Source organism: Globicephala melas, chromosome 7 (assembly GCF_963455315.2).
Source record: "Globicephala melas chromosome 7, mGloMel1.2, whole genome shotgun sequence".
Lineage (NCBI taxonomy): Eukaryota > Metazoa > Chordata > Mammalia > Artiodactyla > Delphinidae > Globicephala > Globicephala melas.
The window spans coordinates 9,962,409-9,989,381 of record NC_083320.1 but is presented as its reverse complement, the minus strand read 5'-3'; the positions used below and the strand labels follow the sequence as shown (position 1 = coordinate 9,989,381).

At 42.4% G+C, this 26,973-nt stretch overlaps 1 protein-coding gene across 1 annotated transcript in view; it reads right to left on the bottom strand.

The window, feature by feature from the left end:
- PID1 (phosphotyrosine interaction domain containing 1) overlaps positions 1–26,973 on the bottom strand; it is a 257,624-nt gene that overhangs the window by 183,776 nt on the left and 46,875 nt on the right. The window lies entirely within an intron of this gene.

The following is a 26,973-nucleotide window of genomic DNA, read 5'->3' as shown; positions in this document are numbered from 1 at the left end:
ATAGCATTTGACATAATTCCATGATACTATGCCAAATGAGTGGGTGGGTCACGAAGCAGAATGCATCACTTGTTTCCTGTATTGTAAGCACATGCGTGTGCCTATATATATGTACATATAGAAAACGGAATGTAGCATAGACCCCAGAGCATTAACAGCAGAGTTTTAATGAATTTTACTTTCTTTTTCATACCTTTCTATACCATGAAACAAATTTCTTACTATAAAAATACCATTGCTATCAAACCAAAAACAAAACAAAATAAAGCAAAACAAAACCCAACAAAACAAAAAAGTTTAGACTATTTCAATTATTTAGACAAAAAAGTATCCTTAACCTGGTAGAACCATCAGGTTCAAAGAGAAAAAGATAAATCTTGTTTTGAGCTCTACTCCATCCTCCACACCTTTGCCAACACCCAGCATAGAGGGACAATGAACAAATATTTGTTAACTAAATGGGCTATTTCCCTGTGTTGAACGCTCACTGAGGCGTCTCCATCGGCAGGCCTCAGCCTGGCCCGAGTCGCCGCACTCTGCATTCTCATTTAAAAGGAGTCACGGTAAGATTGTTGTTTTCCATGTCTGTGAGTCTGTTTCTGTTTTGTGAATAAGTCCATTTGTATCATTTTTTTAGATTCCAAAAATAAGTGATATCATATGATATTTGTCTTTGTCTGACTTACTTCACTTAGTATGACAGTCTTATGGTTACCAAAGGGAAAAGGGTGCGGGAGGGAACAATTAGGAGTCTGGGTTTAGCAGACACACACCACTACATATAAAGCAGGTAAACAACAAGGACCTACTGTAGAGCACAGGGAACTATATTCAATATCTCGTAATAACCTACAACGGAAAAGAATCTGAAAAAAGAATATATATGTGTGTGTGTGTGTATTGTGTGTGTGTGTGTGTGTGTGTGTGTGTGTGTATATATATATGGGAATCACTTTGCTGTACATCTGAAACTAACACAATATTGTAAGTCAGCTACACTTCAATTTAAAAAAATTTTTAACAACAAAATAAAAAAATTAAAGGTGTCTCCGGCCCACAAGAGACAGACAACTAAGAAAGACATTTTTTAGTTGTGTGAAAACATCTTTAAATCATTTTTTTCTCCAATTTTTTTAATTGTGGTAAAAGACACATATAGTGACATAAAATGCACTCTCTTAGCCACGTTCAGTTCAGTGCTGCTAAGTACATTCATGTTGCTGTGTAACCATCACCACCATCCAACTGCAGAACTGTCTCCATCCTGCAAAACTGAAACTCTGTACCCATTAAACAATAACTCCCCCATTTTTCCCTCTCCCCAGCCTCTAGCAACCACATTTCTACTTTCTGTCTCTATGATTTCAACTACTCCAATACTTCATGTAAGTGGAATCATACAGTATTTGCCTTTTTGTAACTGACTTACGTCACCTCACAGAATGTCCTCAAGGACCGTCCCTATTGTACCATGTGTCAGAATTTCCTTCCTGTTTAACGCTGAATCACATTCCATATGTATTTGCCACATTTGGTTTATCCCCACATGCATCGATGGACACTTGGGTTGCTTCGACATTTTAGGTACTGTAAACTATACTGCAACAAAAATGGGTGCACAAATATCTATAAGACTCTCAAACAGGCAGGACACTCTATGACATAAATCACAGCAAATCTTTTTGACCCACCTTTTAGAGAAATGGAAATAAAAACACAAATAAACAAATGGGACCTAATGAAACTTCAAAGCTTTTGCACAATAAAGGAAACCATAAACAAGATGAAAAGACAACCCTCAGAATGGGAGAAAATATTTGCAAATGAAGCAACTGACAAAGGATTAATCTCCAAAATTTACAAGCATCTCATGCAGCTCAATATCAAAAAAACCCGAACAACCCAATCCAAAAATGGGCTGAAGACCTAAACAGACATTTCTCCAAAGAAGATATACAGATGGCCAACAAACACATGAAAGGATACTCAACATCACTAATCATTAGAGAAATGCAAATCAAAACTACAACGAGGTATCACCTCACACCAGTCAGAATGGCCATCATCAAAAAATCTACAAACAATAAATGTTGGAGAGGGTGTAGAGAAAAGGGAACCCTCTTGCACTGGTGGTGGGAATGTAAATTGATACAGCCACTATGGAGAAAAGTATGGAGGTTCCTTAAAAAACTAAAACTACAACTACCATACGACTCAGCAATCCCACTACTGGGCATATACCCTGAGAAAACCATAATTCAAAAAGAGTCATGTACCACAATGTTCATTGCAGCTCCATTTACAATAGCCAGGAGATGGAAACAACCTAAGTGTCCATCAGCGGATGAATGGATAAAGAAGATGTGGCACATATATACAATGGAATATCACTCAGCCATAAAAAGAAACAAAACTGAGTTATTTCTAGTGAGGTGGATGGACCTAGAGTCTGTCATACAGAGTGAAGTAAGTCAGAAAGAGAAAAACAAATACCGTATGCTAACACATATATATGGAATCTAAAAAAAAAAAAAGGTTCTGAAGAACCTAGGGGCAGGATGGGAATAAAGACGCAGACCTACTAGAGAATGGACTTGAGGATATGGGGAGGGGGAAGGGTAAGCTGGGACGAAGTGAGAGAGTGGCATTGACACATATACACTACCAAACGCAAAATAGATAGCTAGTGGGAAGCAGCCACACAGCACAGGGTGATCTGCTCGGCGCTTTTTGACGACCTAGAGGGGTGGGATAGGGAGAGTGGGAGGGAGACACAAGAGGGAGGAGATATGGGGATATATGTAGACATATAGCTGATTCACTTTGTTATACAGCAGAAACTAACACACCACTGTAAAGCAATTATATTCCAATAAAGAAGTTAAGAAAGAAAAAAAAAAGACTCCCCTTTCATTCTTCTGGGTATGAACCCAGAAGTGGAATTGCTGGATAATATGGTAATCCTATTTTTAATTTTTTTTTTCTTTCTTTTTTTTTTTTTTTTGTGGTACACGGGCCTCTCACTGTTGTGACCTCTCCCGTCGCGGAGCACAGGCTCCGGACACGCAGGCTCAGTGGCCATGGCTCACGGGGCCAGGTGCTCCGCGGCATGTGGGATCTTCCTGGACCGGGACACGAACCCGCGTACCCTGCATCGGCAGGCGGACTCTCAACCACTGCGCCACCAGGGAAGCCCCTCTCCTTTTCTTTTTGATAGTAGCCAGCCTAACGGGTGTTAGGTAGTAGGTATCTCAGAGTTTTGATTTGCATTTCCCTGAAGATAAACCATATTCATGTTTGCTTCAATAGCATTTTTTTCCTGACTCTGAAGATGAAAGATCTTTCCTGTCTTAACCAGCCAAAGCCACATTAGTACAGCTCCCACAGTATTTTCAGGCCTGTGCTTCCTCTCTGCCACCTGCTATTACATGAAGAGACATCGAAGGGAAGCTGGCAGTTAAATTATTTGTAACTTCACCCACAGAGAGCACCCTGACAACTCCAAGGAACAATTGTCAAATATTTCTTAAAGAGAAAAGTGCACCTAATCCCTAAAGAAAAACTACCTATTAATTTGACTGTCTGGAAGCACAGAAAACATGTCTGAAGAATATGAGGTTCTTATCACTACTCTGCAAAAAGTCCTTATTACCAAGAAGTTTTAGAAAACTGATGAAGCTATGAATCCAGGGTAGGCATCAATTTGGCTTTTATTTGCTTCTCTCTTTGAACCTCAAAGTGGAATTTTTCTTAGAATTCGAGTCAATTACTTTGATAACATGATTATTTCATCTATACCAACACCATGTCTGCTCTGAGTTATTAATGCCTTCTTACCACTTTATCCCTATGAAAATGAATGAGGTGTTTGCCATGAGCGCAAAACTTCCAGGGGTATTGGGATGGGATGACTAATTGTCTGAAAGGGTTTTCAGGTTGCCTGTTCTACTAAAAGAACATAAGGTGTCTGCACAATCCACCTCAGGTAAGGTATAAGTAATGTACTTCTGCATCTATAACACCAGCTTAATCTTTCTGTAAATGTCACCTGGCCATTAACTATTATGTTTTAAGTGCTACTGGCAAAGTACCTAAAATCGTACTCCCAAAGTAGTCCATTTTTTAGTTTGAAAGTAAAAGTGGTTTATTCGAATAGTTTTCCCATTAGAATATGATTTCATCACACTGCCTATGAATTCAATCCATTTACCTCCCAAGCTGAAAAGGTAACAAGTGTATGGTTACAATTAATGTCCTTCATTTCAGTTACAAGAACAATAGCTCATAAACTCTTTTTGGATTTCAGACCCCTTTGAAAATCTAAATAAAACTTTGGATCCTGTCCCCAGAAAAGTGACAGAATCCAAAACTAGAAAACAGTTTCAGAGGTTTGTTGATCATCCCTCTATAAACGCCATGTAAAGAGCCTATTCTACATCAGCATCCTTTGGGATGCCGGTTACAGCAGAAGACTTCTGAGTAGGAGAAAGGCATCTCCACTTTTTTTTTTTTTTGGTGGTATGCGGGCCTCCCACTGTTGTGGCCTCTCCCGTTGCGGAGCACAGGCCCCGGACGCGCAGACTCAGCGGCCATGGCTCACGGGCCCAGCCGCTCCGCGGCATGTGGGATCTTCCCGGACCGGGGCACGAACCCACGTCCCCTCCATCGGCAGGCGGACTCTCAACCACTGCGCCACCAGGGAAGCCCCATCTCCACTTTTAACAAAAGCTCCTGTTGATTCTAATGAACACCAATACTTGAGAGCCAGTGTCTTAGAGGATGACAGACCTTGAGGTTGATAGGACCAGGTGAAAAATTCCTGATAAAGAATGCAGGGCCACAAGGTAATGGAATGGGTTGGTAGCTCTCTGCAGAATCGGTTTTATTATAATCACACCTGTGGAAGGGACGGGGGAAGGAAATCCCAAATCTAAGATATATGAATATAGTAGAAATAAATCATATACGCACATATGCTTTCTATACCGGAGATACTGGGCTACACTGCTATAATTTAGCATTTCCAGTGAAGGGCTCTTCCCTTGAGGTGTTTAACCTTCTAACATTCAATGGATGCAAATGTGAGCAGTGGAACACGAAGAAGCCTGCACACAGGTGAGCCCTGCTCGCAGTCCACACGTGGATGGGTGTACCCAGCTGCCTGAGCAGCCAGCCCAAGCCTCATACGTCTTCTCATCCCCAAGCGTGGACAATAATGCCTGTTTACCGTGGATGCTCCACACACACCCCTTGGATTTGTTTAATGTCTCTGCTAACAACTCCATTCCAAATCCAACCATGTGCCTCATGATAATAGACTGGATTGAGGTCCATTACAGTATTAAAATGGAATTTAATAAAGCTGAAAATTTGACAAATCATACATGTTCTTCTCTTAATTCTAGAAGAGCCCTGATCGATACACCCCTGCCCATACCCGGTCCCTTCTAAGATGATGAACTTTACAACGGTCAGAAGACGTCAAGGCCATATATCTGTTGCTGATTGCCAAAGCTGCCAGTTAGGGGTGGAGTATAATTTACAGAGTGTAAATTACTAGAGAGGAATGAGAGCAACTTACAAGTGAGTACTTAGGAAGATCAGTTTCTTAACTTCAGAATCATGTTTACGATACAAATATAATAACGATGATGATGAGAAACGGCACATGTTCATCCACTCCAGTAGGATTAGACATGCACTAAGTTAATGATTTGGTATAAGGAAAAATGACCTTTGGGGAAATCACGGACCGCTTAAAGAATCAGATAAACTAGATTTGTGCCAACAAGCACAAGACTTACACAAAATTTTCACTTTGTGTCAAGGAGTTCTCTGATCCCTGGAAGCCCATCAGTGCCTACAAGTTTGTTTCAACAGCATTTGGTAAGTTTGTCCATGACAGTCATGACAGCAGTACAGAGGGGAAAGAGGGACACGAGGAGAGAGGTTACATGGATTTTGATCCTGTGACACAATACAACAGAAATAACATGAGATCTGGACTCAAATAATCCTGCCTTGAGACTTGACTCCATGGCTTTATAACCACAGAAAAACCAGGACTGCTGTAAGGATGAAGCAAGTTAAGCTGATGGGTACTCTCTGGCTAGTAAATGCAGATGTCACTTTCATTAAACAAATATTATACATTTTTTATTATATAGGATCCTAGATGTTATTATCTTTTAGGTCACACTTATGGTATGAAACTCCCCAGATTGCAATCAGAAGTTTATAAAGTTACCTTATTTAAGTTTTTAAGACCCTCTGAACACAAGTCAAGAGAAATTTGACTATACCAGTTCTATCCCAAAGCAAAAAGAAGAAATGTATCTTCTTTACATAAATAGAATAACAGTTGTATAAATTTCTCCTTAAGAGAAAGCCAACATCATCATTCATAAAAAGGTGGATGTTTAAAAAGTGACTAACATACACATCATTAAATTACATCATAAACATTTACACCGCAAGCCAGCCACCGACACACACACCCATCACACGTACATACCATACACATACACATACACGCACACACATATTTTTATGTCAATCTATATGTGTTTGTATGAATCATCATATAATCTTCATTTGCTTTTCATTTCCTAAACTCTGCCTGGCAATAATTGACTTTCATCTACCAATTAAAATCTACTGCAAATTCATGTCTTCCACAGACTGACATGCTTTTCAAAAAAGAACATGCAATCTGGTGACAGGGGGATGGAGGGATTTTACTCAATTAGAGTTTTAATTAAATCATTATTTTCTCACAGTGTTTTACCAGAAACAAATTACTTTCAATCCTGAAAAGATATTCTTTGTTCGTGCTATATCGAGAAAATTTAGTTACAAGATCGGTAATAGCGAGCCCAGGATTTTGTAAGGTAAATGCCACCATTTCAAATCCCAAAGTCAATTCACAGTAGCGATTTAAGAGAAGCAAAAGGCCTGGCAAGAGTATTTATTTCCTCCAAGAATCCTCTGCAAGCAAACTGTCCATTCAGCAATTCTGCAGGCTACTGTTTCACCATGCGACAGGCCCACTTATTCATAAACAAATCATTAACATTCTTGACATAAATCCATAGTGGACCATTAATCCCAGCTATGATAATGTTTTAGAACATTTGCTCTGCCCATCATGAAAGGGAGTGTTGTTTCCCAGAACCCATCCTTGACAAATAAGAGACAAATTATGCCCCATGAGAAAACTTGGAGAATGAACGGCTTACACACCAATTACTGTCTCATTATCAGGCTGATGCCGAAATAGATCCTGTGTGCTTTGGGTGAAATGTAGATTTTTCTTACTCAGACCAAAAACACAAGTATATACAAAACTATTTGCCAAAGTTAATTCCACTGCTCTGATTCTTCTGCAAGCCACACTCTGGGGATGTTCCTCATAAAAACAAATTAAAAATTATTGCCTAAAGAAATAAATATTGCTAATAAGTGATTGTGGTTGCTTGCATAACTACCAAAAAATACCAAGATCCTAACAATTGTCATAAGAGATGATTAATATGGCCTTTTAGCATCTCAATGTTCATTATATTCTGCCTAAGAGTCATCAGGAAAGGGATATAAGTAATAGAGAAACAATAATCATGGCAAAAAAACCTTATTTCAGTTAAATAGATCCTGTGTCCTGACAAGTCTCTTAAATTCAGTTTATAGATTCTCCCAGCAGAACTTCAACAATAAACCTCTTCACAATCAAAAGGCATTGGTTATGTACTCATACATATACTCTGCTGTATGTTGTTTTTTTTTTATGTTCCAAGGTGAATGGATCCAATTCTAGCTCTTTAACCCTGACATTATAAGTTAAATAAATATGCTTACAACTCGACAAAAGCAATCAAATCACATTTTTTATTTTCTATATCAGTACCCTTAGTATGACCTACAAACCATCTCCTGGGCTTAACTCCAGCCTTCTGCTCTGTCAACCATCACTTCTCACATCTGCACTGGCAGGGACAAGACGATGAGCCTGTTTATTTCTCCATAAGATATCTGGTTTCCAGCAACGGTTCAGTATTTCTCAAACTTTATGTGCATAGGCATCACTGGGGATTTTGTTAAGATGCAGATGCTGGGTCAACATGTGTGGGGTGGCACCTGACAATGGTCTGCTTCTCTAGCAAGCTCCCAGGTGACACTGATACTGCACCCTTGGCCCATCCTTTGAGAAGCAAGGTAGGAGATGACCACGTTTTGATAATGGCTTGGGAGATCAATAGCTTGGTTCTCCTTGGGCATGAAATAGAAACTCTTCTATTTAATTTTGCTTTTCCTATTACTAATGTAGTTATTAACTTTAATAAATAAAAAATTTTAAAACATGTTTTATATGATTCAACGTAAGATTTAAAGGGCACAAATCTAGAGAAACACTTGTATGGCATCGTTATAGGGTCACCCTACTGATGACCTGGATTTGAATTTTTTTTTTTTTTTTTGCGGTACACGGGCCTCTCACTGTTGTGGCCTCTCCCGTTGCGGAGCACAGGCTCCAGATGCGCAGGCTCAGCAGCTATGGCTCACGGCCCCAGCCTCTCTGTGGCATGTGGGATCTTCCCGGACCGGGGCACGAACCCGTGTCCCCTGCATCGGCAGGTGGACTCTCAACCACTGCGCCACCAGGGAAGCCCTGGATTTGAATTTTATTCTACTCTTCCATTAAACAAAACCATGGGACCGTAAACGTGGCACTGAACTTCTCCTGGCCTCAGTATCCTGAGGTGGAAAATGTGAATGGAAAACACTCACCTCGCGGTGTTAGCATAGGATGAAATAAAAACATATGAATACTGTTTTAGCATAGGAGATGCTCAACAATGAGTTTCTTTTTTTGCTGTCTTTGATTATTATCAAACCTTACCAAACATATCAAACACTTTAACCCTGGCTCCAGCAGATGAACTCAATCTGCAGTAAAAGATGCAGTTGGAGTTGGACCTGGATCTGCTATTTATGAGCTATCCATCCTTCGGCAAATCACTTCACCCAGTGGTTCTCAGATGTGGACTGTCAGACCCACACCAAGCCGGCTGTATAACAATCACTTGATAAAAATTCAGAGTCCTCTGCCTGCCAGCCAGGCAGAGCTGTTTTCATACAAGTCTGAGATAAAGCCTTGGAGTCTGCATTAGTAAATACTTCTATAGTGGTTCTGACCTACAGCAAGGACTAGAAAACACTGTCTTCATATTTAGAGCCTCGGACACCTTGATTATGATGCCTTACCCCCTATCGCCGGGTTTTTAAAACAGGGCTTACTTAGTAAGCAAACAGCAAAAGCTGCTACAGCGTTTAAGACTGAGTTGTCACTACTACCCTCATCTATAGGCTCAGAGGATTAACTCACAGTAACTCCCCTTGGCTCTGAGTATCGTGTGCCTAAACGCGCCCCTCACTTCACAGCTCTGGCCATACCTGGATCAAGAGCAGCTGCAAGCTTCAGTCCCCGGTGCTCTTCTCTGTTAATCACCACCACGATCTGGCTCCTGATGGAGATGGCTCCGTTGTGTCTTTCTGCCTGTGAGTTCAGTGAGTGAGGCCCGCCAGGTGACCTCCGGACTCTGGCTTTCTCTACCATGACTTTGCCAAGTAGAAAGACAAGCACCCCATCACTACCCGATCAGTTGCATCTCTAGAGCAAGGGCTTCGTAAATCCCCATGAAAAGCCTTTTCAGTCCGAAGGGAAGGATTTTCTCTCAGCTCACTGCTATGTCTCATCTCTTTTACCACTTCCCTTCTGGACATACAATTGGTCCTGGTAACAATTATCACAAAAAGAAACATATATTTCTCCACTTCTAGTTTTACAGGATTAAGATCCCATTTCCAATTACAAATCTTAGATAGAATAAAATGGGGCTTTTATATAAATAAAATATATAAAACATATTTATGCAGAATGCAGCTAGGTTTTTATGCAGAGACCCAGAAGAGTTTTTTCTTTTTTTTTCTTTTTTTTTTTTTTCCAAAATCATAGAATGCACTCCCTTCACTGTTCCCTTCATTTCTCTTCCTCCCCCTTCTCCCTCCCTTTCTTCCTTCCTCTCAACAGTAATTGCGGGGCTTCCCTGGTGGCGCAGTGGTTGAGAGTCCGCCTGCCGATGCAGGGGACACGGGTTCGTGCCCCAGTCCAGGAAGATCCCACATGCCGCGGAGCGGCTGGGCCCGTGAGCCATGGCTGCTGAGCCTGCGTGTCCGGAGCCTGTGCTCCGCGACGGGAGAGGCCACAACAGTGAGAGGCCCGCGTACTGCAAAAAAAAAAAAAAAAAAAGAAAAGAAAAAACAAAAACCAGTAATTGCAATTCTATAAACTCACTGAAACCATTCCTAACCAAACGGAATATTATTTCTTAGACCTATCTACGTTATAGGTGAGTGTCTCCTATAATCCATCTGGTATAATGAGATAGAGAAAGAGAGAAAAATAGAGAAATACGGATAGATGATAGATAGATAGATAGATAAATAAATAGATGATAGAAGAGAAAGAGAGACAGAGACTGGGACTGTGTATCAGTGTTCTGGTTTCCAATCTTGGAGTCATGAAGGAATTAGAGAAGCAGGTCTGGTATAAGATGATAAGGGCAACCGATGCTTGGCTTTCTTGAGAGACAACAGGGAATGCTATGGCAAACAAAAGAGTGCATGCCCACTCAAAAAGCAGAGCCCCCCACTGAACTCTAAACAAAAGTGAAGCAAGAATAGAAGTAAACACTGCCAGAGAGTCACATTTTTCAAGAGAAGCCAAGAGGCCAGATATTTATATAAAATCTCCTGATCTTTTTGGTGTTTGCTACAATTTAAAACTTCTACAAGCACTGTGCTGGCCAAAGGCAATACATCAGCAAGGCCAAGGTGGCTCACTGGCCAACCACTTGCACACCTTCGCCTAGAAGAGTCTCTGTGGCAGGGATGCTAGCTGGTCACCAGAATCTGTTTCCCCTCCTTCCTGGGTACTTGGTTGAACCATGTCTCTTCACATTCCTTGGAATTAGGAATGAACTGATGGTTGAGTTCTAGTCAATAGAATATGAGCAGAAAGGACACGTGCCTTCTTATGAGCAAGGAAGACTACAAAGAAGCAGCTGCGCCTCCTCGTGCTGTCTTTCCACTTCCACAAACCAACAACAAGCCCTAAGGGCAGTGAAACCAAAGGAAATAAATGACCTTTTAAAACACGGTTAAAATATGGAAAGACATTGGGAAGATGGGCATTCTAGATGAAAAGGAAGAGTTTGTCAAAAAAAACTTAGAGTGGGAAAGTGAGAAGGCTTCAAGGCTCTTTATCCAATATGTCTTGCTGCATAGGTAAAAATAAAATTCAAAGAATGTAGCTTTTTGTCTTATAATTTTGTTTATTTGCATGCAGATTATTTGTTGGGAAAGTGAAAAAAAAAGGCTGAATTCCATACGCCAATATGGCACCAGAAGCCAGCAGCGAACCATGGCTGCTCCGGAAATAAGATCCATCCCTACAGACAGGCTTTATATGTGCCAGGCAGTCCCCTACAGGCAAGGCATCTAAAAGCTTGGTGAAATCAGTTAAAGAGGGTTAATAACTTTTTCCATTTACTTCCAGCCAATAAGGTTTCATTAAGTATATTTTAATTAAAATTTAATCACGCTTTTTGTGCCTACAGACAGCCTCTGCTGAAAATTTCATTAACTAGTACTTTCTAAAACTCCTTTCCAAATCTGCCTAATAATGAAGAAATATTTATTGTGGTGATGTTGTATTCTCTCCTCAAAAGTGCGGGAAGGAGTTGAGGTGGGGGGCAGTGACATGATTATATAAAAGAGATTATACCACAAAAATGTGTGAACAAATATGGGAGGCTGGCTTGGGGGAAAAAAATTGATCCATAAATCAGAGGCTTAAGCAAAGGAGCATTTGCTAGATTCAAAATTAGAGTAACACTTTGTCTATGTAAGCACTGAGAAATGAGGTTTCTGCATAATCTAATGTCTGTATTCTTTCCGCCCTTCACTCGTTTATTCATTCAGTACATTCATGGACAAGAACTGCTCTGGAAACAGTAGTCTAAATGGCAAGCTGAGGTTTCCAAGTGCCAAACCTTCAGATGACTGTGAAGAACAAACATCTTTATTTGCATACTTGTCATTTTCTTAAAGTGTGTAAGTAAAATATAGTTGTTTATTGATCACATTTACTTCTGGTATGGGCATAAATTATACTACTCAGCTTAAGCAGAGAAATGCTCTCATGGGTCATTGAGAAAGGTATGCTTCTCTGTTCCGAAGCCACATGGTACCACATTACAGTTTCCATTTATTTGTCAGGCTCTCTATCACCTCCACAGAGTACGAAGCATGGGCTTTGTGGTATGAGGCCCATGGGGCTTTCTCAAATGCTTCTGGCCAGACCCTGGTAGTGTTCGGGATGGATGAGGTGATCAGAAAAGTAACTTTTTAAGAAAGACAGCGTCACAATGCAGCTTTATACATACCTTCCAACAGCATCGTAATGAAACGTTTGACGCTACTACCACATTTTGGTTAATCAGAATTTTAAGAAAATTATACATTCTAATAAATGAATACCTTCGTCAACTTGAGGTTGAATACAATTCTGAAAATAACTTAAGATTCCTCTACTGTATATGAAACTTAGTGGGTTTCAAGGTCACTCTTTGGAAATCAATTTTAATTTTATAGTTTCTCAAATATAGAAGGTGCCCTACTAACCTAGTGTGTAACAACCCCAGACCCTCTAAGTCTATGTTTTAAAGCCAGGCCTTTATCGTGGCCTCTTTTTCTTAGAATTTGCCTTTTACAGGGGAAAAAAAATAGAAAACAAAGAGAAAGTACCTGGTTAAGGGTTCTACCTATTTAGTTTCTTTTTTCCTATACCAATGTGCTTCCTAAGTTAAGTTTAAAATAGATTTTTCCTCAATGCCCTTGAATCAGGTGTCCAAAAGTTTCTTCTGGAGAAATTTATAATTCCCTTTCAAAGGACAACTTTTTGAAGTTTACCTAGAGATTAAGCAGTAAGCCATCACAGAGAGATGTTTTATAGCTGTCACATGTTATGCGACTTCTTTATTTTTTCCTCCTCTGTCAAAAGAAACACAGCCCAGGTTCCCATGTGGCAAAGAGGAAACTCCTATGAGAATGTCACTAAGAATTGGAGGCAAGCCCTAAGCAGCTCTCTGCGTTCTACCTGTAGCTGGAAAGGGGGCTAAATTTGGAGAAGTGTGCTTTCCAACGTGCCATTTTAAATCTATTTCCATGCAAAGATAACCTTGTAAATATGCTAATAGGAATAGGCCACAAAGATATTCCAGAAGGTTTCTCTTCCAAAGGCTGGACCTCACAGTTATTGCTGCCATTGAAGGTTTATTAAGCAGAGTAGGGGCATGTGCCTTCGGCCAAAAACTACGTGGGGCCTTTTATAGGCTTTTGCCATTTACTTTTCACATAAACCCTGCTAGACAGGTAATATAATTTCCTTTTACATATAAGAAAACTGATACTTAGTTACTTACCCAAAGCACAGCAAGGCAAGTGAGACAGAATCAGAAGCAGGGCACCTAAGCCCCAATCACAGTCATCCTCCTTGCCTGTGCGTCCCAGCTGACCCACCAGGAAACACACATCTTCCCTCCCCCCTGCACCATGACCCTGAGCTCCTTTTCCAAACTCACTCTCAAGTCTAATCCCCTTTGTAACCAACAACAGAAATTAATGACACCAGGGGAAGAGATTAAGTACCTACTCTGGGTTCTTGAAATAAAGAAGTTAACCAAGGAGACCAGAGGGAGAGAAAAAAACAATATGAGTTCAGCAGGTGAGACCTGGACTCCATCCAATCCAGGCTCTGTGACTTTCCAACTCTAGGTAAGTAGATGAACCCCTCTAAGCCTCCACTCTTCATGGATAAATGCCCAGCTTCCAGGGTATCTGGGAGAGCTGAGTGAGATGAATAAGCCAAGCCCAGGGGCCAGCAAGCAGGGGGCAGCCTCCTCTCCATCCTCAACACCGGACCCAAACACCGCCCTCGTTCAACTCATCAGGCTCCCCGGCCATTTCAAGGGTCATGTCTCTCAAGGGATACATCTGTCCACAGCATCCATCCGCCTCCAGGGTTGGCTTTTTTCAGTTAGGAAAGTTAAATTCAGAGGATCTCAGTCAAACACAAAGGCAAAACTTAGAGACCAGAAAGGTAGAGAAAGTGTTGACTCAGGGAAGGGCAATTTCCCATCTTAAGCTCTAGGGCCCCTCGAAAGAATAACAAATCACTCACAATTTTCCTCCAACCACCTTCTCAGTCAATAACATGCTCACTGACATAGTCCATTGTATGGGCAGCCCCTGACCCCAAATTCTACAAGTCACATGGCAGAGGTAGACACACTTCTCAGAGGTGGACATTACGTCTTCTTTCCATTCTTGGTCCTCAGCACAACAAATTCTTGACACGACTAGGTACAGAGCATGTATGATTTTATCAGTGAAAAAAAACCTCCATAAATCATGTAATGTGCCATCACTTAAGCTAGCCAAAGACCCTTGATCAAAAAATCAAGTCAGTAGGGCTTCCCTGGTGGCGCAGTGGTTGAGAGTCCGCCTGCCAATGCAGGGGACGCGGGTTCGTGCCCCGGTCCGGGAAGATCCCACATGCCGCGGAGCGGCTGGGCCCGTGAGCCATGGCTGCTGAGCCTGCGCGTCCAGAGCCTGTGCTCCGCAACGGGAGAGGCCACAGCGCTGAGAGGCCCGCGTACCACAAAAAAAAAAAAAAAAATCAAGTCAGTAAATGTACTGTCAAACACCACAACAACTGTATACAACCTTAAGCCATGTAGGACTTAATAAAGAGCGCACCAGAGGACTTCCCTGGTGGTGCAGTGGTTAAGATGCCGCCTGCCACTGCAGGGACTGAACACGGTTTCGATCCCCGGTCCGGGAAGATCCCACATGCCACGGAGGAACTAAACCCACGTGTCACAACTACTGAAGCCCGCGCGCCTAGAGCCCGGGCTCCGCAACAAGAGTAGCCCCCGCTCGCCGCAACTAGAGAAAGCCCATGTGCAGCAACGAAGACCCAACACAGCCAAAAATAAATAAGTAAATTTATAAATAATAAATTAAATAAAATTAAAAAGAAAAGAGTGTACCAGAAATGCAGATTTTAAATATCAAATTTTGAACTGGAAAAGGTGTTCCATTTTACTCTATCCAACCATCTTAAAGGTAAGAAAACTGAAACATAGAGGTGAGGTGGACTTGCCTATAAACATAAAATGAAAGAATAATATCTGATGTGATTAAGACTACGTTCCGGAGTCCCTTCTAAGTGTTTTGTAAGTAGTATGCCTTGTCATTCATATAACCCAATGCGGTTGGTATTTTTTTCCAGCTTTATTGAGATATAATTAACAGCCCCATTTCACAGATGCAGAACAGAGGTTGAAAGAGACTAAATAATCTGCCCAACGGCATATCTCTAGCAGTTGGCAGAGCCAAGTCAAACCCACCTCATCTGACTCACAGTCCACTTTCACAACCGTTGCTCTCAACTGAGAACCCACAGCGTGGATTCTCCCACCAGGGAATAAGCCGGGTGTTCTCACAGCCCCACCAACCCTACCGTGTTGAGTCCAGGGAGCCGTCAGGATGGGTCAGTCAAAACATAATCACTTCTTAAGAAATAAGTTAAAAAAAGAAAAGAAATAAGTATATCTGAAGGCTATGGAAACCTTGGTCAATTAAAAAAAAACTACAAGTATTTATTTAGATTCTTAAAAAAATAGAATTCTAGAACCAAATATGGGGAAGGATTAGGGCATTATTAGAGAACGATTGAGAAAGAATGGAGGACTTTTTATTAGTTTTACTATCACTAAAGATATCCACATGCTTGGTATAAAAAAGGAAATTGAATTAACACAGAAGGGCAGATACTGAAACATAAAAGACCCCTCCTCCTTCTCTGAACGTTAATGTCAAATCCCAGAGTCAATCACTATCAGCAGGGTGTTTATTGTTGTTTTACTTGTTGTGATTCTTTTGCAGCTCTTTACAGAAATGTTCAGGGCAATTAAAGGATAAGAAGATTTTTCTTTTCTGTTTCCTTTTTTTTTATAAATGTGATAATACCATATTACTATTTTATAGCTTACATTTTTCTCTTACTATAGATTGAATATATTCCCCTAACAGCAACACACAGCACATCTAATCACTCTCTCTGTCATTCTCTCCCACTCTCCTCTCCCTCCCTCCCTCCCTCCTTCCTTCCCCCTCCCTCTCTCCCTCCCTCCCTCTCATTTCTCTAAGTTCTATAGTGTTCCATTAAATTGTGGCTACATACTTTCACTGATCACATAAGGGTATTGAGGTTGTTTCTTGCAGTTTGGGTACATTGTTGCTACTATCACAAACAATGTAGAAAAGTACAGGTGTTGGGGGCAACTGTGAAATCAATTTATAGGAGGGAAACTGCTGTTGTCAAAAGAACGTGCCTTGTTTTTCTGGACACATCACCTAAAGCCTCCACAAAAAAAAAAAAAAAAAAAAAATCACAGCAGCAATTTACAGTTGTACAAAGAGCAATGAGGTCTGAAAGTGATGAGTATCCCTTCCTCCTACTGACACCTGGGGGAAAAGACTGTGGTGGGGAAGACTGACTACTGCTATATTGTCCACTTCTTTAAGGGAATGAGCTGACCATCTTCTCGAATGTTTACTGGAAATTGTACTTTCTTTCTGTGACCCTATTTATTTAAGTCTTTTGACCATTTTTCTACTGGATTGCTTGTCTTTTCCTTATGAAGTGTGAAAGCGATCTGAACTGAACAAAACAGACTGGTGGTCAAACGTTTTGCACTAGATTTTCCCCAATGACTTATTTAACTTGAGGTGGTGTTAGGGTAATTCTGCCTTAGAGTCTGAAATGCCTATTTAATCAGTATACTAGATTACAGAACACCTCTTTATTCCCACAAAACCAGCTGACCATGAGCAGAGCATGGACCATGCAGGGGCACCTAGGCTCTCCTGGCATGTAACCGAGCATTCAATCATGCCACCTTCAGGTGTTCTCATGACAAGGGCATGTGTATGGACAGGTGCAGGCTTGAATTCAGAACGAATTGTGTAGAGCTGACTTCTAACCAGGGATGCATCTTATCCTAAGTCCAAACATGTGCATAGACATGACAGGAGAAATTTTATTGTAAAGTCAGAAAAGCTTGAATTAGAAAGTTGAACCAGCGGTCTCCAAGTAACATACTGGAGGTCTCCAACCTGGTAAGATGTAACCCATAACACAGCCGACCACTTGTACTGCCTCGTTTACTACGGTTTCTAAGCAGTGAAAATATACCCTGAGTCACCTCTGCTGATGTGGTTTGGAAATCACTGGGCACCAGGAAGAGGCCAGCAGAACATCGCTTTTCCTGTAGCAGAGGATGTGCCCTTCAGTACCAGGCTTTTCTCAGTTTTGACAGCCAGGCACGTGGCTTTGAGAACAAGAGCTCTCAAAAGGTGAAATCATTAAAACTTGGCCTTGTGACCTGGCTCATAGGATCTTAGGCAGCAGAAGAACAAAATACGAAGAAAACTTGTAAAAGTGGCTAACAGCAAATACACTGCCTGTCATGCGGTGCCACTCCCTGGGGCCATGCACGTAAGCGCCTGTGTGGGGGCAGCGGACACGCACGTTCACCTGACGGTTTCTCCTCCCAGTTGAAATCGTGATACTGCCAGTCCGCTTCTCAACTCCAGCCGCCAGCATCCCTGTCCCTTGTGGGTTTCTATGGCTTTAGCTCCAAAATGATGGGATGAGAAAGCAACACAGGGACTCAAGGGAGGAGACTATCCCACCACCAAGATGGCCAGCATCTGAATAACCACACGACCCAGAGAAAAGATCAGGAAGCTGACGGAGATGCTTTCGATTAAAGATGAAGGTCTTCGATTTTGATCTTTCAAAAAATGTGTGGGTAATCCTCAAGTTGTCAAGTTCTTAAACATTAATGACTCTTGCTGCTGTGACACCTTAAACAGTTTTTTTTTACAAAGTATTCATTAAATAGTATTCCACTATGGAGGAAAAATAAACCAGAAACAAGACCCAGAAGTAAAAACCAAAAACCTAGCATGCCACAATTCAAAGGAGGAAACTGATACACAAAAAAATAGAAGAAATTGACCCAAAGCCACAAATGATATGATCACTGTCGTCGTCCCTTTGATTTGCAAGGTCCTCTCCTGAAAAACATACCTCAAATTTCTTATTAAAAATAAAGAAGAAAGTTTATTTATTTTTTAAATAAACAGATACCTTTCTTTACTTAGAATTGGTATTGAGGTACAATTTACATACAATGAAATGTACAGATCTCAAGGACAAAGAGACTGAACTTTTAAATAGGCAAACAGATAACAGCACTATATGACCGCAGCCCAGAGGTCCATATCCCAGTCTCCTGGGACAGGCTGGCCACAAGTGGCATTCACTTTCCATTAGCCCCTCTGCTGGAGCAGCCTTCTGGGGACAGAGCCCATTTCTATCCAGGATCTACAGGGTGACCCATCTGAGCTCTGCAATGACCTCAGAAAACTCTGTTCCAGATAGTAACGCACAGCGTGGAACACTCCACCAAAATGAACATCTGCACTAGGTAAGCTCCAAGCTTAACTTATTTTAATGCTGATGAGGCTTACAGGTCTTTGAAAATATGAAGCTCAGCCGTTTAGGATTTGCTTTGTTTGTTTTGCTCTAATGAATGACAGTGCCTTTCTGGAGAGGAAACCAGGACCAAGAAGAAAGACAGTCGGAACTGATCTCTTCAAAGCCTCTCCTTTGGCTGCGGCCCTGAAGGGAACGAGATTCGTTCATCTCCCTCGGAGTCAGAGAAGCGGAGGCGAAGGCAACAGGTGTTTCCACCTGTAGACAGGGAGGCTTCGAGAGAAAAGATGAGACCCAGCGCAAGCGCCAGGCTAGTGGAAGAAGGTCAAGGCGTGGCTGGCGGCTTGTGGAGAGGAGCCAGGATGACCATGACTGGTCTCATCAACGAGGCCTCCAAAAGCACTGAGATACCCAACATGAAACCGTCAATAGTTACTTCCCAAGCCCCTCTCAGTCAAATCTCATTAATTTAGACTTAACTCATTCCAATTTTGCAATAATTCCCTGTCACCACGGGACAGTCTCCTTATCCCGGATTCTAAAGCACTTCTAAACCTGGTCCAGCTCTATCTCACAGCTTCATCTTCTACTTCTTCTCATGAACCCTCCAGTCACCCCAAACCCGTCCATTTTGTAAACATGCCAGGCAGTCCTTCACTCCTCCAAGCTTTGGCAATAGTGTTTCCTCTCCCTAGAACGTCCCTCAAGATTCAGCCTAAATGTCATTCACTTGGAGAATACTCCCCAAGCCCCACTGCAGACAGTTGGCTGTCTCCTCTGCTGTGCACCCCAAAACCTGTGTACATGCCTCTCTAACAGCCCTTTATTTTCAATACCTGATTATTCTCTCCTCCACTAAAGTACTAATTCCCTCTCCATGGCCAAAAAGGGGCCTGAGACAGTGCCTGCAATATAGCAGATGGTTGAAAAACATATGATCAAAGATGAATTAAGACTTCACGACATACACTTGTACAGATTCTCTCCTGAAATGCTTTTCCTTCAATGACCTTCTCCACAATTTTGTTTTGGGTGGGGGGGGGGGGGAATCATAACAATGAAAGAAATATAAAAAAGAAAAATCACTGACAATCTTCTCCTGTTTCATTTCCTTTTGTTCCCATTCATCCCAGGTCCACACAAGGTCAAGTTGTATGAATTATAATCACAGGGTAAGTCTTGCTGCACATACTTTAGAAAATCAATAACAGAAACAAGACAAAGCCTGGGCAGTGACAGAACTGGACAGAGCAGAGGCCAAGGTCAGGGTCAGTAATTACCTAGAGGGCAGAGTGGTTACCTCAAAGTGGGATAGTGCAGACAGGTCTTGGAGGACAGATCCAGGATTTGGGATAGAGTGGATGGGCCCCGTCCAGAACCAGACTCCATGTTTGGAGCCCTGAGATTCAGGGGAGAAGACAGTAGTGGATGGATAGCCAAGGTCCAGAGCACAGGCCAGACTCAGAAGTGGGGGAGAAGGAGGTACAGTAACAAATAGAAAGATGGGTAGTGGGGATGCAGGCAAAAAGCCCAAATTTTGCCTAATTTATTGATCTGCTGAACAGAAAGCTCTCTGTACAGATCTTCCCAGAGTTTGATTAACTTATCTGATCCACATCCCCTTCTTTGTAGCCTTCTTGAGTCTTTTTTCCTCAACTAAATTCTCATTTTCAAATGTCAGGATATATTAAACTGAAACCTTCCCTTGAAGTCATTCTCTCAAGTCACCGCATAAACACACAATTATTCACCTTGGTCCAAGCTTCAAACAGCACCAGGAAAAATGCATTAATTCAAGAACTGGACAGGACCCTAGGGATCGACCAATTCAGACCTTTCTTTTTGTAGGTAAGGAAATGGAGGATGAGAGAATTGCCTAAGGTCATGTGGTTAATAAGCAATTGGGACACAACTAATAATAATAATTAGCACAGACACTGCGCTTATCACTATATTCAGGTGATTGACTCTAAACCACCCATGCGGCATCTTGCAACCTCTTTTCCAGAGAGAGCTGAGGCCCAGCAATGTTGGGTGGATCGTACAGACCTAGCCAGTGGCAAGGAGCCAAGTGAAAGAGCCCCAGACAGAAGGGCATCTTTGCTTCACAAACCTTGTCCTGAATGCTAACAAAAGGACTGTACAAGGAATGAGAGAAAAGAGTCACAGAGAAATCAGAGGTTGGTCCCAAGCCCACAGGGCTTGGAAAGCAGGAGTCCCGTGGCCCACACTCTCCAGGGAACCAATAGGCAGTGAGGCTGGGGAACCCTGGTGAGATTGGGGGTCTGGAACTCCAGTACCCAGGAGGTGGCAGGAGTCAGAGCGCAGCCCAGGGAACAATGATTCCATAGGTACCGTCAGCTCCACTAGATGACTTGGGTGTTTTCGAGGACCAAGGGTCTATGAGCCCTCTGTCTTTAAACTCAGTGCTTTGACTTATCAAACAGCACACCACTTCCCCATTACTGCAAATTAATGAGGTGTGGTTATAGGATTTTTATTCCCCATTGTGTCAAATTAAAACTAAATAAATAAAACAGTAACTGGAAAACTCAAATGGGGAAGCCATTTAGTGTAAAACTGTCAATGTTGACACCAGTGCTTTCCTTTCTACGGTTTTATTGTGCCACTCTGACTTGGTTTTTTTAACTAAAAATTTAAAAGAAAAACAACTTCTTTTTCCCGGAATTTCACCAGATTGCTTCAACCCAAAAATACTTTCAAAAATATTCCCAAACTCTCCATCCCACTAAATTGGCAGCTCAGCTTAGCCTTGTTCCCTTGTGTTGCTACTTAACTGCATCATGTATATACATCTGGTACCCTCGTCCAGGCTTAATTGCTCTTAGAGAACGGATATTTTAGCTGACACATTCTGTATAGGTTGGGTGGCCAACTTGTCCTCATTGGTCCGGGACTTTCCCGATTGGAGCATTGAAAGTTCTGCAACCTGGGAACGCCCCAAGTCCCAGGCAAACTCTATCTCTGAGCCTTTGAAAGTCCTGCATACTTTAGAGTCATGTATCTGCCTCATCACCGCCATTTTGTTCTTCCCTCTCAGTCATCTGGGTTCTGCTCCCATCCTTCCCCTCTCCATGCTCCAGTGTAACCTGTTCGGTCCAAGGTCCAATGACCTAACCAAAAGCCTCCAATGAGGCTTATTCATACCTATTCAGGCTGCTGAACCCGCAGCCTTGTTCAGCCCCACCATCCACTTGCTCTTTCTTAAGACTCTATCCCCGTTCCATTTCCACACGTACCTCCAACTGCTCCTTCTTCAACTGCTTCCTCTTTCCACCCATCTCTAGATCTCAGACCTTCCCAGGGTTCTGCCCGCAGCTGTCATCTTCTCTCCTGAGGCAGACATTGCCTGGACATCCTCCACTCTTCCAAATGCAACCATGCCCGCAAGCCAAGATGCCCAAGTTCCACCACCACCACTTCCCTGTCTCCCAAGGACAAGACCTGTATCCTCGCAGTCTAAGGACTGCACTGGAGGACGCCATACTCCCAACACATTCAAAATGGAGCCAGAATCTTGCCTCTCTTCCCACTCTTCTAAATAGCATCGCCACCCACGCTAAGAAGGCAGCCTCCTCTCTCTCTTCTCTCTCTCCCACATTCCCACATCTGAGCACCTGACAAAGGCTCTCAGGTGCCTCTCTCCACTCCTCTCCATCCCCACCCTGCCCTGCCTGCTCAAGGCTCTCATTACCTCCTGCCCAGGCCATTAAAAGGCCTCCTAAGTGCATCCCTCCCGTTCTGAAGCTCTCGGTGCTGTGAGAGTTCCCCAAACACAGATTTAGTTATGACATTTCCAATGGTTTTTCCAATGCCCCTAAGGACAAAGTTCAAACTTTTTATGATGGTATCTGAAATTTTCCGCAACTTGGCTTCCACTTACCTATTCAGCCTGATCTTGGGACACTCCATTTCACACACCTAGAACTCCATGTGCCAGTGTAAACATCTCATGTGTTCACAGGTCTCAGGTGAACCCCTAACCTTCCCATCGTGTTACATCCATTATTTTTATTTTTCTGTATTTACTCTCAATGTTAATCCCTATATGGACTTTATTGCATTAAAGGCACAGAATAAATAAATTTTTTCATTCCTTTTTCAACTGACATCATTAGTATCCTTATATTACCGTATAACTTCCACGATTAATTTGATGACTATACAGACCCATAATTCATTGAATCTTTTCCCTGTTCTGGGACCTTTAGGTGGCTTCCAATAGTTTGCTATTATAAACATTACTGCAATGAATATTTTTTTACACATGGCTTTCATTGCCTTTTTAATAATCGCCTCAAGATAAATTCCCAGGAGTGGGATTGCTGGGTCAAAGGGTGTGGAAATTTTATGATTCTTCATAACTGTTGCCAAGTTGCTTTTTCAAAGAGGCCATGCAAACTCCACGGCCACTATACCAATGATCTCATAATTTCCCTAGCTTTGGTCTTCAAAAACAAACAAACAAAAACTATTATTCATTTGAGGCATGTAAAATACCACCTCATTATTATTTTAATTTGCATTTCTTTTATTATTAATAAGCTTAAATTTTTGCAAATTTGTTTACTAAGCACATTCGAATGCGCTAATTCTAATGCATGTCCCTTGTCTATTTATCTGCATGCTGTTTCTTATGCATCAGTTAAAATATTTGCTATAAAATATAACCCTTTGAGGGCTTCCCTGGTGGCGCAGTGGTTGAGAGTCCGCCTGCCGATGCAGGGGACACGGGTTCGTGCCCCGGTCTGGGAAGATCCCACATGCCGCGGAGCGGCTGGGCCCGTGAGCCATGGCCGCTGAGCCTGCGCGTCCGGAGCCTGTGCTCCGCAACGGGAGAGGCCGCAACAGTGAGGGGCCCGCATACCACAAAAAAAATAATAATAAAAAATAACCCTTTGACTGTCATATGTGATGCAAATATTTTCCCAGTTGGTTTACTGTTGGCTTGCAGCTACATGGTTGTTCATTTCATAGAAGTCAACAGGTTTTCTAGAAAAGGAACTGCTAATTCCTTTCTTCATGGTGTCCTAAAGGTCAGGATGGAAGTGATCCTAAGACCCCAGGGCGCAGTTAACAGCACTGAATCCGGAGTTAGCATGACAAAGACAAAGGCTCTGGGCTGCAGAATTGTCTGCCACAGGCCACAGGCAGGTTTCTGGGCCTCAGTTTCCTCATCTGTGAAGTGGGGAGTAACCCTTTTAAAGCCCCTCCACTGCACCTGGCATCCACTAACTGTAACACCTGACAACAGTGTCACCTCCACACTGTCATCTCCCGGTCGTCACTCCATACATTAAGCATTTATATCAAACTCTGGAATGAATTTTGGTATTTAGTATATCATATAAGTTTCAAATTATTTTTTCAGAGATTGTTACTCATTTACTCAAATACTGTTTTCCTTCCTCTTGTTTTTGATTCACACATTATTCACCGCTTTTATAACGGACCATCACGGTTTGTGGGCTTTTCTTTTCTTTTTTGGTTTTTTTTCAATATTTATTTATTTGGTTGTGCCATGTCTTAGTGGCAGCAGGCAGGCTCCTCAGTTGCAGCACACGGGCTCCTTAGTTGTGTCATGCAAACTCTTAGTTGCGGCAGGCGTGTGGGATCTAGTTCCCTGACCAGGGATCGAACCCGGCCCCCCTGCACTGGGAGTGCGGGGTCTTATCCACTGCGCCACCAGGGAAGTCCCTGTGGGCTTTTCAATATGAGCAAAATGAAACAGTGATCCCTGAGGCAAAGCGGGGGCTGCTATTTAAACAGAAGGTCTATATAACATGTCTTTGGTTTGGTTTGGTTTGGTTTGGTTTGGTTTGGCTTGATTTAATTAAACTGTCCTGTTGCCAACATCTTCTAACTAGCAATGGGGTATAACTTGCCTCAACAACTGACTCAGAATCAAAAAACCTATATTCACATGCCAGCTCTGAGATAGTTTTGTAGCAGGTCATTTCGCCTGAACCTTTGCTCTTTTCATTAGTAAAGTGAGGCTAATAATACCTAAGCTTTTAAACCCCCGAGAATACTGTGAGGGTCAAGTGCAATGATGTCTGGAAACATAAGGCAGGGGCATTCTTCCCACTATTATGATAATGATTGTCTCCATAAGGTGTGGTTGCCATATTTTTTCACCTTCTGATACATCTTCACGGCCCCTCTCACAACACGAAGTTAAGAGCTTGGACTCCTGACTTGGGTCATTAACCAACTGTTGGATTTGGGGAAATGTGCATCACTTCCCTGAGCTCAATCTTCTCATTAGTAAGGTGGAGACTGCAGGGGATGGGGTTGGCTAATGTATGTGCGAGTACTTAGCAGCTTGTACACACACAGCAGCACTGGCCACGTTACAGTCACGTGTTGGTTATTCTTGTTGACCCTGAAGAGCCACTGTCCATCCTCTGTGGATTGCATTCTTCACTTGCCCCCAGGCTTCTGACAGGTGCCAGGCAAAGGGAAGGACAGGGAAGCAGCTGGAGAAAGATACAGTGTTTATTCTCTCACTCTTCTTCCAGGGCTTCCACTCGCCTCGATCCAGGGCCATACCTCCCATTCAGCAGCCCCTCTCCCGAGGCTCCACTGGGCCCTTTTCAGGCCTAGAGGCCATACGAGCACCCCATGGATGCTGGCCTCTGGGGCTTCATTATCTATCTCCTCTGCATCCCATTAACCCTGTGGACCCTTGTGCAGACAGTCTATTCCTAAAGTCACTGCAACTCATCTGTCTGGTACTTCGTCTTTTGTTCAGCTGTGACACTGATACGAATCTTAGTGCTTGTTTTAATTGTTGAGCAAGTCTGTCTTAGACCTTCAAGTGCTGTAGGTCTGACAAAGTCAGTGTCCACAGCCCAGCAAGAAGTGTGTCTCAGTCAAAAAGCAAGTACTTCTCATGCTTCCCAACTTTCTAGAGCTAGTTTAATGGTTCCTTTAAGGGTACAGAATTTCATGTCAGAGAAAGTAATCACTTTTGTTCTGAATATCACAGAAAGCGGAAGATGTGTTGTTATGGAACCTACAAGGCACACGAACATTCTAACCTGGAGGCTAAGCTGATGTGTTGCTGTCATATTTCCCGACAAGACTGAACAGGGATGACACTGCCCCCATCCGCGTGACTCTGAGCTCCAGCGATGTTTCCCATTAGCACGTCTGAGGTCTGTACCCTTCCAGCTTGGATGTGTTCACTCCATCAGAGCTTTGGCCAAAGAGTACTGCCAGAACCTCCTCCAACACCCACATATACAAGGAAATCAGAGCTGGGAGGACTCTCAATACTGAAAACTCCCTGGTCTCCTCTAATATTTCTTTCTCATGAAACTTGCCAGGAATAAAATTAAATCCAAAATAAACTCACACATTTCAGAAATTGGGACCATTTCATGGGGGGAAACACATTTTCAGGTAATACAACAACAGACAGCAAGGAACCACACTGTTAGAGCAACTGCCTTTACGGATTGCTCTGTCGCAGTGTTACTGCCATAGTGCTGACGTGGACAAACATGAGGTGTTTAGTTGCCGGTTTTTTTAATTTGCAGTGGCATCATTTTTTTTTAGCTACAGAAGAGCAATCTCTAGAATAGAAATTTTCTTTCAAAGAAATCTGTGCTAAGTCGGAGAAACTGATCTTTGGGCTAACTTTACAAAGCAAAGATAAATAAATATAAAATAGAGACAGACACACAGGGAAATAATCCTTTTGCAATATCCATTTTATAAAATCACGCTTAACCACAGAGGGGCTTGATTTTTCAAATGTCAGCACTGCGCCTCAAAATTATTCAAATAACTTTAATGAACAAACTGTGTTACCTAATATGGCAGCCGCTAGCCGAGCCACATATGACTATTTAAATTTATTAGAGTTCAATACGATTTAAAAACTCTGTCACAATATTGACGCATTTCAAGTGCTCGATAGTCACACGTGGACAAAAGCCACCGTACTGGCCAGCACAGATTATTAAATATTTTCATCACCCCAGGAAGTTCTACTGGAGAGCGTTAAGTCAAACTACTTCATTCTACGCACTCTGCACAGTGACATTTGCATTGATGGCAGATCAGCAGCAGCAGTTACAATTCATTGAGGTTGCAGACCCTGTGGGTGGCAGCAATTATCCATCCCCCTCTGCCTCAGCCTCCCTCTTCAGAGGCTGGAAATGCTTAACAGGCTTCGTAGGCTTGGGATACAATGCCAGCCACTGGGGACTCCAGGGAAACCTTGTATTTTCCTCATAAAGGTATTGCTCCTTCTT